Genomic DNA, 16,299 nt, shown 5'->3' on the forward strand with positions numbered 1-16,299 from the left:
GTACAATGTTGTTACTAGAGCCGTGCAATAAACTACATTTTACATTAGCAACCTGTTGCTGACTGAAAAGCACTCGTATCGCAATTTGCAACAAATGTCTATAAACTGACAAAAGTTTGAACAGAAGTTCAGCAACCAAAGCAACCAACAGATCAGTTAGTATCTTTAACTGGTTATTCTGTAATTAAACAGGATTAAAGATATCAGAGGCGAGACAGCATGAGAAAGAAAACACTTTACATGCAGTGATGTAGACAAAAAATATATTTATTTATTTATTTTAGGGCTGTCAATTGATTCAAATATTTAATCGCGATTATTGGCATGATTGTCCATGATTAATCGTGATTAACTGTCAATTAATCGTGTTCAAAATGTACCTTAAAGGGAGATTAGTCAAGTATTCAATACTCTTATCAACATGGGAGTGGACAAATATGAGATTAGAGGTGCTGCTAGGTGGATTTTGTTACCTTTGGACAGAGCCAGGATAACGGTTTCGATGAATATGTGAATTATTAAAATTGAGGGAAATACCATCAGACTGTGGTGCTCTGAGGTAGGAGGTGAAACAGAAAGTGGAGTAGCAGCTAACTGGTTAATATGCATCCTGTTTAATCAGCACGATCAGGGATGTTTGCTAAAAATTAACGTTACCAACTGCCTGCAGGGTTACTGCAACTGTACAGACTTTACTTAAAGCGAAACAAACCTCCAGCTCTTCCATCTGTGTCTAACATACTGTATTAATATGACACAGACAGAAGGAACTGCGGAGGAGACTGTGGCTTCCCACATGTAATGCAGCTCAATCCAGATGGCTTTGAGACAGCTTCTTATTGTTGCACTGTTATAGTGTAAACTCTGAGCCCTGTGAAGTAGACGTATTTATAGTTGTTTGTTTTAGAGTGAGACAATCAAACCACAGCTCATAAAAAGGTGTTTACTTAACAGGGCCGCTTCCCTCACCTGCGACCACATTGAAGACCAAACAGCAGAGGGAGACATACAGAAAGAGGAGCGTGTGCACTGAATGAAAAGAGAATACATTACCATTTCATTACATTATTCATCTGCTGAACTGGCACCTTCAAAGACGACCCGTCAATACCACTAAACCTCACTATGACCTGTTAACTGACCCACATATCGGCCGACGATCAATGCAGTGGAGGAGTAAAGATGACAAGTCTCTTGTTCTTCTACATCAGAGGGTGAAGACATTTGATTTGGGAGACATTTTTACGAGTTAAGAAAGTCTCAGAAAGTTCCTTTAAAAAGGAGAGATGAACTGATTTCATGACAAGTCAGAGCAGATAATGTGCGTAGAGTGAATAGAGGTATTTCTGTTTGAAATGCTCTTTGATAAAGCAGGTGACCAAGTGCTATTACAAGTGTAAAGAAGGTTTTATAAGGTTAATTAAATACTAATCAGACACGTACCTGATCTATTTTTCCCTTTAGTATCTATGGAAAAAAAAAGTGAAAATACCATACAGACCTGAATTTAACATGATATTTTTCTCCGGAAATTACTTAAAAAAAAATAAAAAATAAATAAAGAGTCCTGACTTTGACTGCAGAAACAGACCGGGGACCAAATTATCTGTCAAGCAGCCAACAGTTTCCGGTGTCACAGACGATAAGGAGCTCAAAAAGACAGTCTGAAAAATGCTACCTGGCAGAAAAATATAATTTCGACCGCTTTCAGAGAGCCTGTGGCTGATAGACGAGCGACACAAATGTGGGATTTACATTACACTTTAATAGAAGTATTTCATGTTTTACTTTTATGTCTTTTAGTCAAGGTTGTCTTATGTTTGGGCCAGTACGGTAGATTTCTTCTCTTTGCGATTACTTCATCTGGAATCAAGTGTATTAAGACTACATGACTCAACCGGTGAAAATATCTCTACTTTACATTATCCTTCTCTTCATCACTATCTAACAAATAAAATCTGCCTCCTCCTCCCTGTCACCATCTTTCCCTCATCTTTTCACATCATTCCCAAGCCTCCGAATATACAAAAAATAAAGTCAATCAGACAAAGGTAAAGTTTTGTGTCTCTGTACAGTCCTCTAATTGATCTACATAACGTTTGGACATCTATCTGGGTGTTCTGGAGGGTACTCTGAGGTCATTCAAAGACAGTTCATATCTTCTCAAATCTGACACGTGTGAAAGACATATAAGATAACACGGATTTAAGTTTAATCTGTAGTCAGCAGGGTCAACAATCTCCCATCTGACCAAAAAAGAAAACAAAAGAAGAGGTCAGAGCAGGTCACCTGTTCAGTATCTCATAGAGGAATATAAGATTAAGCAAATAGACATAATCTAAATCTATCTCAACAATATTTTCACAGCTATTTGTCATGATTAAAATTAAGGATTACTTTAATTACCAAGTACTAAAAATGATACATGATGTATGTATTACAGGGATTCACAACCTGGGGTTTCATAATACAGAGAAAAATGCAGAAACAAGATGTTGATATACCCAAAAGGTTGCTGGTTATAGCTTCTAAAATGTTAAATTCAGTTTTGTTGGTCAAAATAAGTGACTTCTGGTAACACTTAATGGGAATTTCTGATTATTTTTCTTACTTTTAGTTAAGATTTTTGGCCATCTGGAGTCAGCGGAAAAAAGCAGTTAACAAAACACTGACATATTATCACCTTATAAAGTTGATATGGTGAACTTGTTGCCTATTCACACATCCAGCAGTCATGGCACAACATTAGCATTCATGTGGAGTTGTGTTTGTGTCCACCACATGAATGCAAAAACAATAGTCACTCTTCTTTTAGCTCTGTTTTGCAACCCCATGCAGCACAGAGACGCCAGGAATTCATAAACACAACTAAATCAACAGCTGAAACATTCAATATTAGTTTGTATCGTTGCATGTTTGAGCATCACGGTATACAGTAAGTTTACAGCTACACTGTAGTGGTCGGGAGGTTACATTAAATAGGATGAAGTGCAGGAAATAAATGTAGATACCTATTGGGAAAGGCAGTGTACTAGAGAGGGATAAATGAGGTTCAGTGTTTGCCAGGCTTTTACACACACACACACACACACACACACAGCCAGTGGACTATTAAGGAATAAGGTGGCGGCCCACTCCTTCCCTATCCAAACACTGCCACCCACAGCACTTAGTTTTATTATCCTAATGTTCAGCCGTGTGCCAAAGGTTCCCGACAAGTTAACAAACCCCATAAGAGATGGAGGAACCAACAAACCATGAACAAAGGCCGCAGGGAAGTGATGTAGCATAAAGGGAAATCATACAGACAGACGTGTTGACAGTACTGTACTCTGGATATCTGAGACAATGCTAAAAAAAAAGCACACCAGCCCATTAGGAACAACTGAAAACATGCCATTCATTTTCATTTTACAGCTGCTTGCTTGTGGTCAAGAACATAATAACAGCATAAATGTAGAGGAAAAACAACTTATAGAGAAAACTGGTAGTTCATACAGCGGTTTATTTTAAAGAATACAATGTGCAGAGGGTGGGAAGTGAATCCGCTGGGAGAACTGGCATGTCTGCCTTGTTTGGACAGCAAAAGTTGGCCCACATGGAAAGCATCACATTCCATCTTAAACAGCAGAAAATCTCTGTATTTTTTCTCAGACATCCTCATTTAGGATCATCCAGGCCAAACCTCAAACATCCTCCCACATTTTAGAAACCTACAGAGAGAAAACTCCATCCACTTCCACTGTACGGAGGATGAGGAGGAAAAAAAGGGGAGGACCAGGAGTGCAGCTGTCAGTGAAGAGGTGGCGTTTTTCTGGAACAAATGTTAAAGAGGACCTATTAATGCTTTTTCCCCTTTCCTTTAGTGTGTTATATCGTTTTTTGTGCATGTAAAAGGTCTGCAAAGTTACAAAGCCCACGCAGAAGGGAGTTACTCTCCCCCACAGAAACACTGCTCTTGAACTGCCTGAAACGCCTCACTTGAAGTCACGCCTTTTCTTCTGTAACATGGTGATGTCACCAAGTAACACATTCGCCTAATATCTGTCTAGCGGCTAGTTATGGAACGCCCTCAAACAAAGCAAGTTAGAGGGGAGCTGAAGCGGAGTCCGAAGAGTTTGGCTTGGTTAACCAATCACAACTGATCAATCGATTACATTACTCGCTCCCATCACCGCCCTTCTCTCTCTCTTTCTTCACCACTCACTTCCCACATACACACACTCTACTCTTACAACAACTGGGTCTAGAAAGGGCCATTGGCATTTTTGCGAATCCTACATGCTTGGCAAACAAGAGAAGTTGCAATCTGCAACCTCACCGCTAGATACCGCCAGATCTGACACACTGCTCCTTTAATGTAGTTTGCATATCAAACAATATTTTCCAATATCAGTATATATCACCATCTTATGACAAATTATGTGGCAAAAACCACACAGAAAACAATCAAACTGATCTTCTTAGCAATAATCTGTTCCACTGTTGTGTTCAGACAGAACGTAAGGCTAATTTTGGACGTATAAAGTCAATGAAAAGACTTGAGTGGGCGTGAAAAGATGCTCAAGTTGATCTGAAGTACTTATCATTCAGAAGGTAAGTAAATAGTTGGTATGAATTGTATATTTTTGGTGTAAGTGGCTGTTATCTGTCTCAAACTAATGACAGAAAGTGTCACATAAACTATTTAAAAACAACTGGACAAAATGCTTAGAAGAGAGACTGGGTTGTCCCCTAGCTTATGTAAGCCAAATACGATGTTCAGAATACAAGGAAGCCTGCACAGGAAGCTAATAATGACTTATCTGTCAACTAAAAAATAAAACAACGCATAATGAAAACAGAAAATGTCAACAGGCAGCTTTGTTCTGTCCAGCGTGGATGGATAGATGAACTGTGCATTGTTTGAATACTCAACATCTCTCGCCCTCTCTGAGTGCGCAGGCAGGGCCGACGGCTCTCCACGCTAATTTCTTCAGACCCACTTCCCCTCTGCCTGCGTAAGCCCTTATGCAACGTTGTGACGCAGCTACTGCCCAACCGTGCATCCCACCACCCACGTAGCTTCTGATCCGCACCCTCATTCTTCCCTGCCACCTCTTCACCTCTCCGTCAGCCTGCCTCCCACCACATGGTCAGCCATGTCTCCACTTAATAACAGTCACTTCAGGACTGTGCGTTTTTGTGCATATCAGTGCCCGTGTTTAATCGAGTATGTGTGTTTGTGTGCCGTCCATCTCGTGGCCTCTCAGCAGGAGATTATAATCAGGCCAGAAATCACACAGAGACAGGAGAAATGTATTTAAAAATACCCAAACAACCAGCCTCAGGGAGGGTCGTCCCACTTACACACTGTACCTCTAACTACATGAAAAGGATGGAGACAGTTAAAGCAATGTTTTAAGATTGGGAAAACAGTTTTCACTTTTCAAGACATCCTGAATCCCAGCTCTGAACTTCAAAAACAATAAAGGACACAGGATGAAATATTAGCCTGGGTCATGAGTTAATAACCATGTTTGGTGTTTAAACATTTTTGAGGGAAATAAAAGTGTATTATGATCTTGTTGGTTGAGAGTGAACGAAAAGAGGATATGTGGAGAAAAACTGAGAAAAGTGGAAGAGAGGGAAGGTGGCTGGATGTCAAAGATTTAAACTAGGGCTGTCAATCAATTGAAATATTTAATCGCATGATTGTGCATAGTTAATCCCGATTAAAAGTATTATTGGAAATCAATTAACAACACAAAAAACCCTCACAGGTACTGCATTTAGCATTAAAAATATGCTCAAATCATAACATGGCAAACTGCAGCCCAACAGGCAACAACAGCTGTCAGTGTGTCAGTGTGCTGACTTGACTATGACTTGCCCCAAACTGCATGTGATTATCATAAAGTGTGCCTGTATGTCTGTAAAGGGGAGACTCGTGGGTACCCATAGAACCTAGTTTCATATGATACCAGTATCTTCACTCTAGCTTTAAAACTGAGCCCGCTACAAGCTAAAAATCGCAAGTTGCATTAACGCCTTAAATAAATTAGTGGCATTAAAACAAATTTGCCTTAACACGTTATTATTGTGTTAACTTTAACAGCCCTAATTTAAACAGGATAAGGATAATTACGATTAAATTGGGTCTTATTTTCCTAACTGTGGCCATTCTTTCTATGGGTTATGATAGCAACGTCACTACAGTCTAGGCAAGAAACATGAGTAGTCAGACCATCAGACAGGTTGTAAACAAGTCAACAGTTTAGCCAGAACTAGGCCTATAAAATCCCTGTTTATAAGGTTAATAGCTCAGCAGCCACCCATTAGCAACATAGTTATCCAGAATGAGTCTTTCTGTGGCATCTGCAGCCTTTCAGTGAACTTTTAACCGGGTAGTAATCTCGGCTGAACTGATAACGGTGCTTTCAGTCAACAGAGAGGGGAGCGCCGCTGCTAAAAGCTTCTAATTCGGTCAGAAACAATAGTGAGTGATTTAGTAAAGTCAGTTTCATTTGATGTGTAAGTTCATACATGTGCTGAACACCTCTACAGCAAGTATGGTGAGTCAAAGTTAAAAACCTGTATGATCGCCTGCCAGCTTGTGTTTCTTGCCTCATCTGACTGCTTTTTAGCAACACATTCCACATTTTCAGCAATTAACTTGGTGAGTACTAGGGCCGTCAATCGATTAAAATAGTTATATATGTCCATGATTAATTACGATTAATCGCAAATTAATCACACATTTTTTATCCATTCAAAATGTAACTTAAAGGAAGATTTATCAAGTATTTAATACTCTTATCAACATGGGAGTTGAACTTTGGAAATGACCGTGCCAGCTTTTCCTTGCTAAAATTTTGTGTAACAATGGAGCATTATTTATCCTCTTTTGTAACAAGATAGTATGACATGGTTGGTACCAATGGACTCCTTAGATTTTCTAGTTTCATATGATACCAGTATCTTCACTCTAGCTTTAAAACTGAGCCCGATACAACCTCCAAAAGATTGATTCTGTTAATGCATTAAAGAAATTAGTGTCGTTAAAACAAATTTGCGTTAACGCGTTATTATCGCGCTAACTTTGACAGCCCTAGTGAGTACATTACAATATTATCATAGAAATTATGGCCAAAACTACAAAAATAAGACCAAAGTTGTGATTGTTTTTTTTTCAACTCCATCTCAAACTGCTGTCTGTTTTTGTCTGTTGCTGTGTTTTTCTCATGTTCCTGACCACAGTCTGTGAGAATGACTGTGGGCTACACCACAGTCAGAAGGTATGAGATGGATTACAGCAGGATGCCGGGCAGTTGACACAGCTGAGGAGTAAGTGAGTGGGAAAATGATGGTGGTGGTGGTGAGAGAGTGTGAGAGCAAACTAGGAGTCAGAGAGACTCCAGGTCTGTACATCAGCACATATGGGCCTCCCCGCAGCAGCTGTGAATGTCATGATCACACTAACTACCTCCGCCAATCACAGCTGCTCATGGGAACAGGGTTATTTTTCATGCTCTTTTTAACTCACGTAATCATCCACAAATGACAACAGATGATGGCAACGCACTACGTGTATGTGCTATGTGAAGTATTCTCCTGACACTACTTACTTTTGGGATCAAGGCCAAACATAACAAAACTGTGCCCCCGTCCTCTGACTAACGCTGACGTCTGAGCTCATACAATCAGACCACTTACACTGTACCTCTCGCTTTCCATCAATCAGAGAGATATTTCATCATTCTGAAGGCTGTACTTAAAGCTAAATCATCATGCTCAAGATTCACGATTCTTTGTCACCACTATAGTACAACATACATAGAAGCCAGATATCGTTCCCCACGTATACAACTAACGAGACACACCATTAAAAGAAGTCACTAAAAGCATAAACCAAAGCATTGGACAAATTACAATTTTGACCTGATGATGGCACTGGGCTAGAGGAAAAGTTAAGAGATTGATTACTTATTCAAAATGATCCTGATGGGAATATTAATGTCTGGGCCAAATTTTAAGGCAATCCATCCCAGAGCTGTTGAGACATTTCACTCAAAACCACAAATGTCAGCAGGATTAGTAGGTACACTTTCATGTCAATCCATCTAATAGTTGTTGAGATTTTTCAGTCTCGACCAACAGAGCCATCCTTGAGCCATGGCACCGCTAAACTGCTCAGTAGTAGAGTAGAGCAGTAGAGTTTCCTACCAGAACTGATGCAGTAGAGTAATTCAATGACTTCAGAGTCCACTTTCAAGTTATCCTGGATAAGAACTACAAGGACACTTTTCCCCCCAGTCAAGCCGCTCTGGCATCTTATCTGGGCTGTTTACAAAACTGTAAATCTAATCAGTACTGCAACGGTTCCTTGGGACCCATTCGCAAAGTGGCTGCAGGAAAAGATGCAGCAAGGTGAGTCAATCCTGAGTTGAAAAAAAAGGCGAAAATGTTTAGGAGAGATATAGTAGTGCAGCAGGGAGGAGGGTTATTCTATTATTTCACAGTCATCAGTATTCAAGGGATGAACACTGTACTGGTTGTAGAATAAAAAACAGCATCGGTTGCATAATTTCCACTTTGTGTCAAGTTCAGGTACAAACAACCCTGAATTTTCTAAATGCAGTCAGTAATCTGTGGATTTTAAGAGCCAAATTCAGCCAAGACAAGGCAAGTGGATGAGACTAAACCGTGGTGCACCAAGTAATTGGCTATTATTTTGCAGAAATCGATTGATAAAATGAAGTTAACATTTGCAGACTACATAATCAATCTGAAAAGAAACAAATAAATGATCCACAAACGAGTTGAAATGAACAGAACATTATAGGGATGCAGCGATGGCCCAGGAGATTATCAACCGATTAAAGGAAATATCATCAACATGAATGCGTTGTGATACTGTACAGATTATGTACCCGTTTCTTTACTGAGATGGTGGCAAAAGTTTTGGATGAAGCACGAGACTGTGGACTGGTTTTAAGGATGTTAAAAAGTTTGAAAATATTGGATGCTGGTTGTTTTGATGCTGTGGTCTATTTGCATTGAAATGGGGCCATTAGTCAAAGCTCCAGGAAAGGAGGTGACAAAATATGGCAATTTGGGAGGTAAAAGATGTCGACAGATTAATGGCCGCTGTGCTCTGTACCTGAAAATTGGGCCGAGGCAGAAATCCCATGAGGTCTGACCACAGAGAATTAAGTGGGAGGTCTGTGTGTGTGTGTGTGTGTGTGTGTGTGTGTGTGTGTGTGTGTGTGTGTCATACATCTGTTGCCTAATCCTCTAAATACTATCTGCTGTATTCTTCAGATATTCACAGATGTCACCTGCTCGGCTCGGGACAGACACTCATTAGACAGAAAGGGAAGAAGAAAAAAAAAAAAAAAAGGAGTCATGACCCGTTCCCAGGCTCGGGGATCAGGCGTCTCTGAAACCGCGGGCCCTGCCTCCTGGTGACCTCAGACAGCTGTGCAGTCCAGCTGTGCACAAAACTCTGGCTAAGAATACCGAACCAATCCAAGAGAGGAGATAAGGTCACGAGCCCTCCGTCTCTATGGGAGGTTGAAGGATGGGAAAGATTTTTAATTGCATTTCACTGTTGGAAAATCTAGATTAAAGCTGCGTGATATTTCCATTAGGGCTCATTACTGATTAATCATTTGGACTATGGAGTGTCAACAAATAGCACAAAAAAAGCACATCATCACAAGTTCGCAGAGCCAGTGGGGATGTCTTCAAATGTCTAAAAGCAAAAGATGTTCAGTTAAGACTAAAAAAAACTGAAAGTATTCACATTTTAGAGGCTGGAACAGGTGAATTTTAGCTTAAAAATTACCAACTCATCAAAATGTTTTTTTTTTCAATATAATATTGTGATATGAGACTAGATAGATGTCTAGGATCTTCGTTTCCATAATACTGTATCATGTACATAGATTTGAGGCACCCTATGATGGAGCAATGTTTACAGAGTAATGTGCTGACTGCAGGGGGCGGTAATGCAAATGTTGGGCATAAAATAAAACAGGGGCGCAGAAGAAGAAGACTGTCAGACATGTCAGCCTGCTGCGTTGCACCGCGCCGCAAAGCTTCAAATACCTTTGAATATTTCTTGCCGAAGCTTCAAAGCCCAAAAAATGGTATTCGAAACAGCCCTAATTTATACCACCTTTCTTAACATGGTTAAAATGTGTGGTTTAGAACAAAGAACAGGATGAAGTGATGAAACAAAAAACAAATTAGATAGAACAAATTATGTATGACTGAGTTCATGATTTAAAGTTGCGCGTAAATCATATTTTTAAAAAGGGTTTTAGTCGCCTATTAGTGTTGAGAAGTGAAGAAGAACATGAATTGCCCGCATGTTATTCAAACACACGTGTTCCCTACCCAGCAGACCAAGGTCAAAGAGTATTTACAAAACTGATTTGTGTGGCTCACAATTTAATCAGATCTGATCCGAATCAGTCCGTCACAGTAAAACATGTCTGGTATTCCACACAGGTTCAAAGAAACACGATGAAAATCTATTTGCTCTAGAGGAAGAGGAAGGGAGGAGTGACGGTTAAGGCCAACTGTACTCACTTTGTTTTGTCAACACGCTGAATGTGTTGTGGATTCAGCATTTTGCCTGGGTTTTATACAGCAGATCCTTAACAACCAGCAGTTTGCCAACTACACCATGAAATCCACAAAACACATAATCGACACGCAGCAAGTCTTCCTTCGGCAGAATGAAATTTGGAGCTACATAAGAAATGCAATCATGACGTCTTCCTTCTTTTGTCCTGTACAGACTAAACTATTATAATAAGCCTGCAGCCTATTTTGCGTCACGGCTCATTGTTTGAAAAGCCACACCGAGTCACACTGTCATTATCGTTGGACTGTTTTAAACACTGTGGTGTGGGAAACTTTCCAACATCGCTAATTACAGCGAGCAACCGGTGACAGGAGAGTAAATTCAACCCAACGGGGCGCTACATAAACAGAGAAACCCACAAAACACTAAATCAGCATTGCATCTGACATGATGGGCCCTCAGGAAAACAAAAAACGCAACACGGTCTTCATGTTGCCTGACAGCAAAACACCTCCCACTGTGTTCCCATTGTTGTCCTGTCTTCTTAAGTTTCTCTCTTTCTATTTGTTCTTCAAGGAGACGGTTTGCTCAGCCGTAACACAAACAATGGAGGGACTTGACCTCCAGTTTAAACGGCTCAAGGGCAAAAATTCACAGCAGTGGCACGACAGCGAGGGATCGCTTACAGAAAACACTATCTATTATGAACCAAGGGCTTTTAGACTAATAAATACTCTCATCCATGTCTCCCTGACTTCACAAAGTCAAACTAGAAACCAACAAGGTGTGTTCCAACAAACATATAATTAAAAAGCTAAACTGTACACACATGAGGACATTCAGCCACATGAGCACACACTGTATGCACATACTCAGGTACACTTAACCTCTTAATATCACATGAAAAGGTGACTCTTCTGATGATAATGGCTTTAATCCTTCGGGCCAGAGGAGTACATTATGTACATATTTGCCACCTTGACTTAGAAGCCACATATTTTCAACAACAGGGAGCGGTCCTAAGAAACAACGTCATCTCATGTCTGCCAGCTCAGACATAAATAGGCTCAAGACAGCAGCTTATAATGCTGATGAAGGAATGCAAAATGGAATATATTAAAAGGAGGAAGTGGGCAAGAAGCTGGTGGGAGAAGATGGAGGACAGCTTGACATCTATATTAAAAGATAATTCCAATTTGTTACAACGTGGGTCTTATTTTCATAGTGTTGGCAATCATTTGCTGCTATGTGATGACATTACTCACAATGTAGCTGCCAAGATTTAGGAGCACTGCAACATCGCAACAACGAAGTCCAAAGGGGTGAGAAAAACAAACATTGATCAGACAGGTTGTAAACAAGCCAAAAAAGATTTTATTTGGAGGTAAAGTGAAAGTGAGCACACCTGAAATGTCTATTAATCTGCCATAGCAAATCCAGTAGGTAGAAGTTGAGATGGATGTTTACAACGGACAGTTTGGGTCACAATTTTATCGTTCAAATTTCTTTTCTCTTCCAAATATAGTTAACTTGGGGGTGTGTTTAAAACCTGTGTGATCATGTTTCTTGCCCCGTCAGACTTCATTTTAGCAGATAATTAATTTAACAGATAATTCCCCGAACTACAAAACGCTCCAAACTTACACTAAATTTTGGAGAGGAAAAACTGTCATGGCCATTTTCAAAGGGGTCCCTTGACCTCTGACCTCCAGATATGTGAATGAAAATGGGTTCTCTGGATACCCATGAGTCTCCCCTTTACAGACATGCCCACTTTATGATAATCACATGCAGTTTGGGGTCAAGTCATAGTCAAGTCAGCACACTGACACACTGACAGCTGTTGTTGCCAATTGGACTTGAGTTTGCCATGTTATGATTTCAGCATATTTTTAATGCTAAATGCAGTACCTGTGAGGGTTTCTGGACAATATCTGTAATTGTTTTATGTTGTTAATTGATTTCCAATAATAAATATATACATACATTTACATAAAGCAAGCATATTTGCCCACTCCTATGTTGATAAGAGTGTTAAATACTTGACAAATCTCCCTTTAAGGTACATTTTGAACAGATAAAAGATGTGATTAATCGCCATTAACTATGGACAATCATGCGATTCAATGTTTTAAGTACCAAAACTCATGTATTGGCACATTTATTGAGAGGTTTCAAATGATATCCAGCCCTACTTAAGATTTGTTGAAAACATTATTTTGTTACTGTACTGAGTAGAACATAAATATTATTTAACTAAGAAATATCTCCTCTCCTCCCCAAACAAACGACATGAATAGATTCAACAAGGGATCCAAAAGAATGCAGATTCATTGATAAATAAATACTGGATTCAGAGATCAAACATTATGAAACCCCGATCCAAAACATGCAGAGTCAGAATATTCCTGTCATGTAGAACTCGGGACGCTAACTCCCTGATATGCTGACAAAGCAGTTCCTCTGAAGATGTTTGAGGAAAGCTTGCCATGTGCTTCTAAAACCACTTGACAAATTATCAATGCAAATATGCAACGTGGCCTCCCACTGTCATGGCCCAAAGTCCGCCCTTTTTCTAGCTTGCTGAGGTAAGCACTTGACCTCTGCGTGCGTCTAGGCTGAAGGAAATTTGAATACAACATCCTGTAGAGCTGGGGGAGTTGAGGGCTGGAGCTGGGAGACTTGCTGTTCACTTTGTTTGTTCCTCTTTGTCACGTTATCATCTCGTGTTTACAAATGAAGCAGCTGCGCACAATAAATAGACAAGGTGCTTTTTTTTTGCCTCATTACTTAAATGAGTAGCACACTTGGGGATTTGTTTTGTGTATAAGCACACTATAGAGCCGCTGTGCACTTATTCACCATAAATCCCTCTTAAGAGAAATCCAGTTTACCAACAAGCAAACTTTTGTGTGCAAAAACAGTGAATTATATTCTTGTTTCTCCTAGTAAAACACAAACTGTGGAGTTCTGGTCCCTGGCAATGCATTAACGCCGTGAAAAGCGCCTCTGTGTCGAGCCCAAAGTGGCTGCAGACAGCGTCGGAGGGGGAATGCCATTCATTTTAAGAATTCACATATGTTATTGCTGCGCCCCAAGGCATGCCAGCCAATACTTGTGGACCACTCGCTCACAAGCTAGAAAATAGACCATTACATCGACATCCCGTGTTGTCACTGGGATGTAAAATCTGCCACTGTCCCCACAGACCAACACAGTCTCAGTTTGTGAAATAGTCATGAAATTGAATCTATTTGATTCGTGTACATAAACACGGTTTTCCCTTTTTTTCGTGACGACTCAACAACACGTGACACAGGTGTCAATTTCCACCCCAGTCTTTTATAAATAAAACTACTTTATTATGTTATGTTTAGGAATAAATCGACTTGGTTAGGGTTAGGCAACAAAACTACTTAGTTAGGTTTAGGAAAAGATCGTAGTTTGGGTTAAAATAACACCGTAAGTGCCGTAACTTAAGTACGGAAGTTACGTGACACATAAATCAACTTTGACTTGTGGTTTGACACGGCGGGACACGGACATCTCCTGGGCGAAAGTCCTGCTTTTTTTACCCACCCATCCACACCGACCTCATCCCTACGCGGCGTTTGCCCTAATTTGGTGTTTAGTATTCAGCATCCCCATACATTGTCTATGGAGCAGACCTAGTTTTCAAGTCCCAAATGATGCTACAAGTTTAAGGATTTTCTTTGTGATTTCCATTTCTCACCACTGAACAAACTGTCCTAGACCAGTAAAATAATGTGTCTTAAATCAGTAGCATGTGGCTTTAAGTGTGAATGCAAAGAGACAACTGTTAACACAAATGATAATGAAAATAACTAACTTCTAGACAGCAATAATGCCCCATAGACTTAACAAATGGGACAACATGGAGCACACAGAGAGCAGTATCCAAACCTCTATTTCTAAAAAAGATCAGATAAAAGCAAGATGAATTGTCTTGAGGAGATGAATGCATGGTCCATAACAAGGAAATTGTTGATTTATAATCTGAAATGGAGCTGAAGTCTGAGCAGGAAATGAGTCTGTATAAACTGCAGGAGGCACTTTGTTATGTCTAAACTCAGTCAACCTGCCATGTCTGATGCACACTGTGATAATAAAAGGACCACAAAGACTTCAAGGGACATTTTACATATTAAAAGAATGTGTTTGGGATACCTGAGCAAAAAAAGTACACTTAATTACCTCCTCAGGGCAGTAAAAAAATAAATATAGAACTATTCTGTACATACAAGTGATGATGATGACACTGAGCAGTTCAATAAAAGATGACAAAAATAGGTGTATGTATAAATATATTCAGCAACAATGACAAACAACATACATGGCAAGTGTGCAAATTGTAAGCAAATGACAATAGTGCAAATAAATAAATAAATATTGAATGCATATACATGGAGTAGGTGTTTATGTACATTATATGCATGCATACATGTCTGTATACAGTAGGATTTATGAATAGGATGATCCAGTGGTTATAACCTCTCTCTGTGACCATTCATCTTTTCTTCTAAACTGTTCAACCTCAGAGTGATTTTTTTTATTCTCAAATTATTTAATTTTGAAGTATTTTTTGTGGCCTGCAGATGTAATTAAGTGTACTGCGGATGTTCTTGTTTTTTTTTTTAGCAAAACAAGAACACCAAGTAATTAATTTAACCTTCACACACCTGTGCAGAGTTTACTTTCAGGTGTTTATACACTTACAAAGCAACAGGACACACATGTAGTTCTACAGCTACAAAACCATACACTTCATTACTTATATTATTATAATAAATTAGTTTAAAAGCAGTAACAGTAAAGGTTTACTTACTGTTTTCGTTAGAGTGGACAGTCCGAGGCTGCTGAGGAAATCTGGACGATCCGTCTTTTTCGTCTTATCCACAAACTGGTAACTTTACCAAGGTGTCTGCTGACAAAACAACATGTTAAATGTGTTTCTTTCTCTCTCTTCGCTTCCCTTCCTGCCGCTGAGAGCGTGTTTGTTGTTGTGGAGGAGCTGGAGGAGCTGGAGGAGCTGGACTGGACAGACGCTGCTGATCGTGTTTAGAGCTGAGAGGTTAGAAGCTAGAGAGAAACATAAAGGCTACATCCGGTTATGGATTTCAAAATAAGATAGCCTACTTTTTTTCCAACCCTTTCAATATGGTATAAAATAAGAATCAGATTTATTGGCCAAGTATGTGCACACATACAATGGATTTGACTAATGGATTGATAGAAATGGAGATATAAATAGACAAGGGCAACAAAGCTGAACAAAGATAGGTAAAAAAATAAAGATATAACTATTCTGTACATACAAGTGATGATGATGACACTGAGCAGTTCAATAAAAGGTGACAGAAATAGGTGTATGTATAAATATATTCAGCAACAATGACAAACAACATATATGTCAAGTGTGTAAATTGTAAGCAGTAAGCAAATACAAATAAATAAATAAATACAAAATATTGAATGGATATACATGGAGTTGGTGTTTGTGTACATTATATGCATGTATACATGTCTATATACAGTATATACCTCGTGCAGGATTTATGAATAGCCGTATGATCCCATAGTTATCATTGATCGGCCTGCGGTTATTTCATTTGGAGTATTTTTTTCTGACCTGAGGAGGTATAAATATCAGTAAACAAGTTACATTTTTGAGACTATGTAAGCGAAACAAAGAGTCAATGACA

At 39.4% G+C, this 16,299-nt stretch overlaps 1 protein-coding gene across 1 annotated transcript in view; it reads right to left on the minus strand.

Annotated features, from left to right (window-relative positions):
• LOC141758387 (leucine zipper putative tumor suppressor 2 homolog) overlaps nucleotides 1–15,676 on the minus strand; it is a 37,231-nt gene extending 21,555 nt beyond the window's left edge. The window contains exon 1 of the mRNA XM_074619747.1: nucleotides 15,423–15,676. The gene's annotated coding sequence lies outside the window, so the exon portion shown is untranslated. The remainder of the gene's footprint in view (nucleotides 1–15,422) is intronic.
• Between the last annotated feature and the right edge of the window lie 623 nt (nucleotides 15,677–16,299).

Source organism: Sebastes fasciatus, chromosome 20 (genome assembly GCF_043250625.1).
Source record: "Sebastes fasciatus isolate fSebFas1 chromosome 20, fSebFas1.pri, whole genome shotgun sequence".
In the NCBI taxonomy this organism is placed as follows: domain Eukaryota; kingdom Metazoa; phylum Chordata; class Actinopteri; order Perciformes; family Sebastidae; genus Sebastes; species Sebastes fasciatus.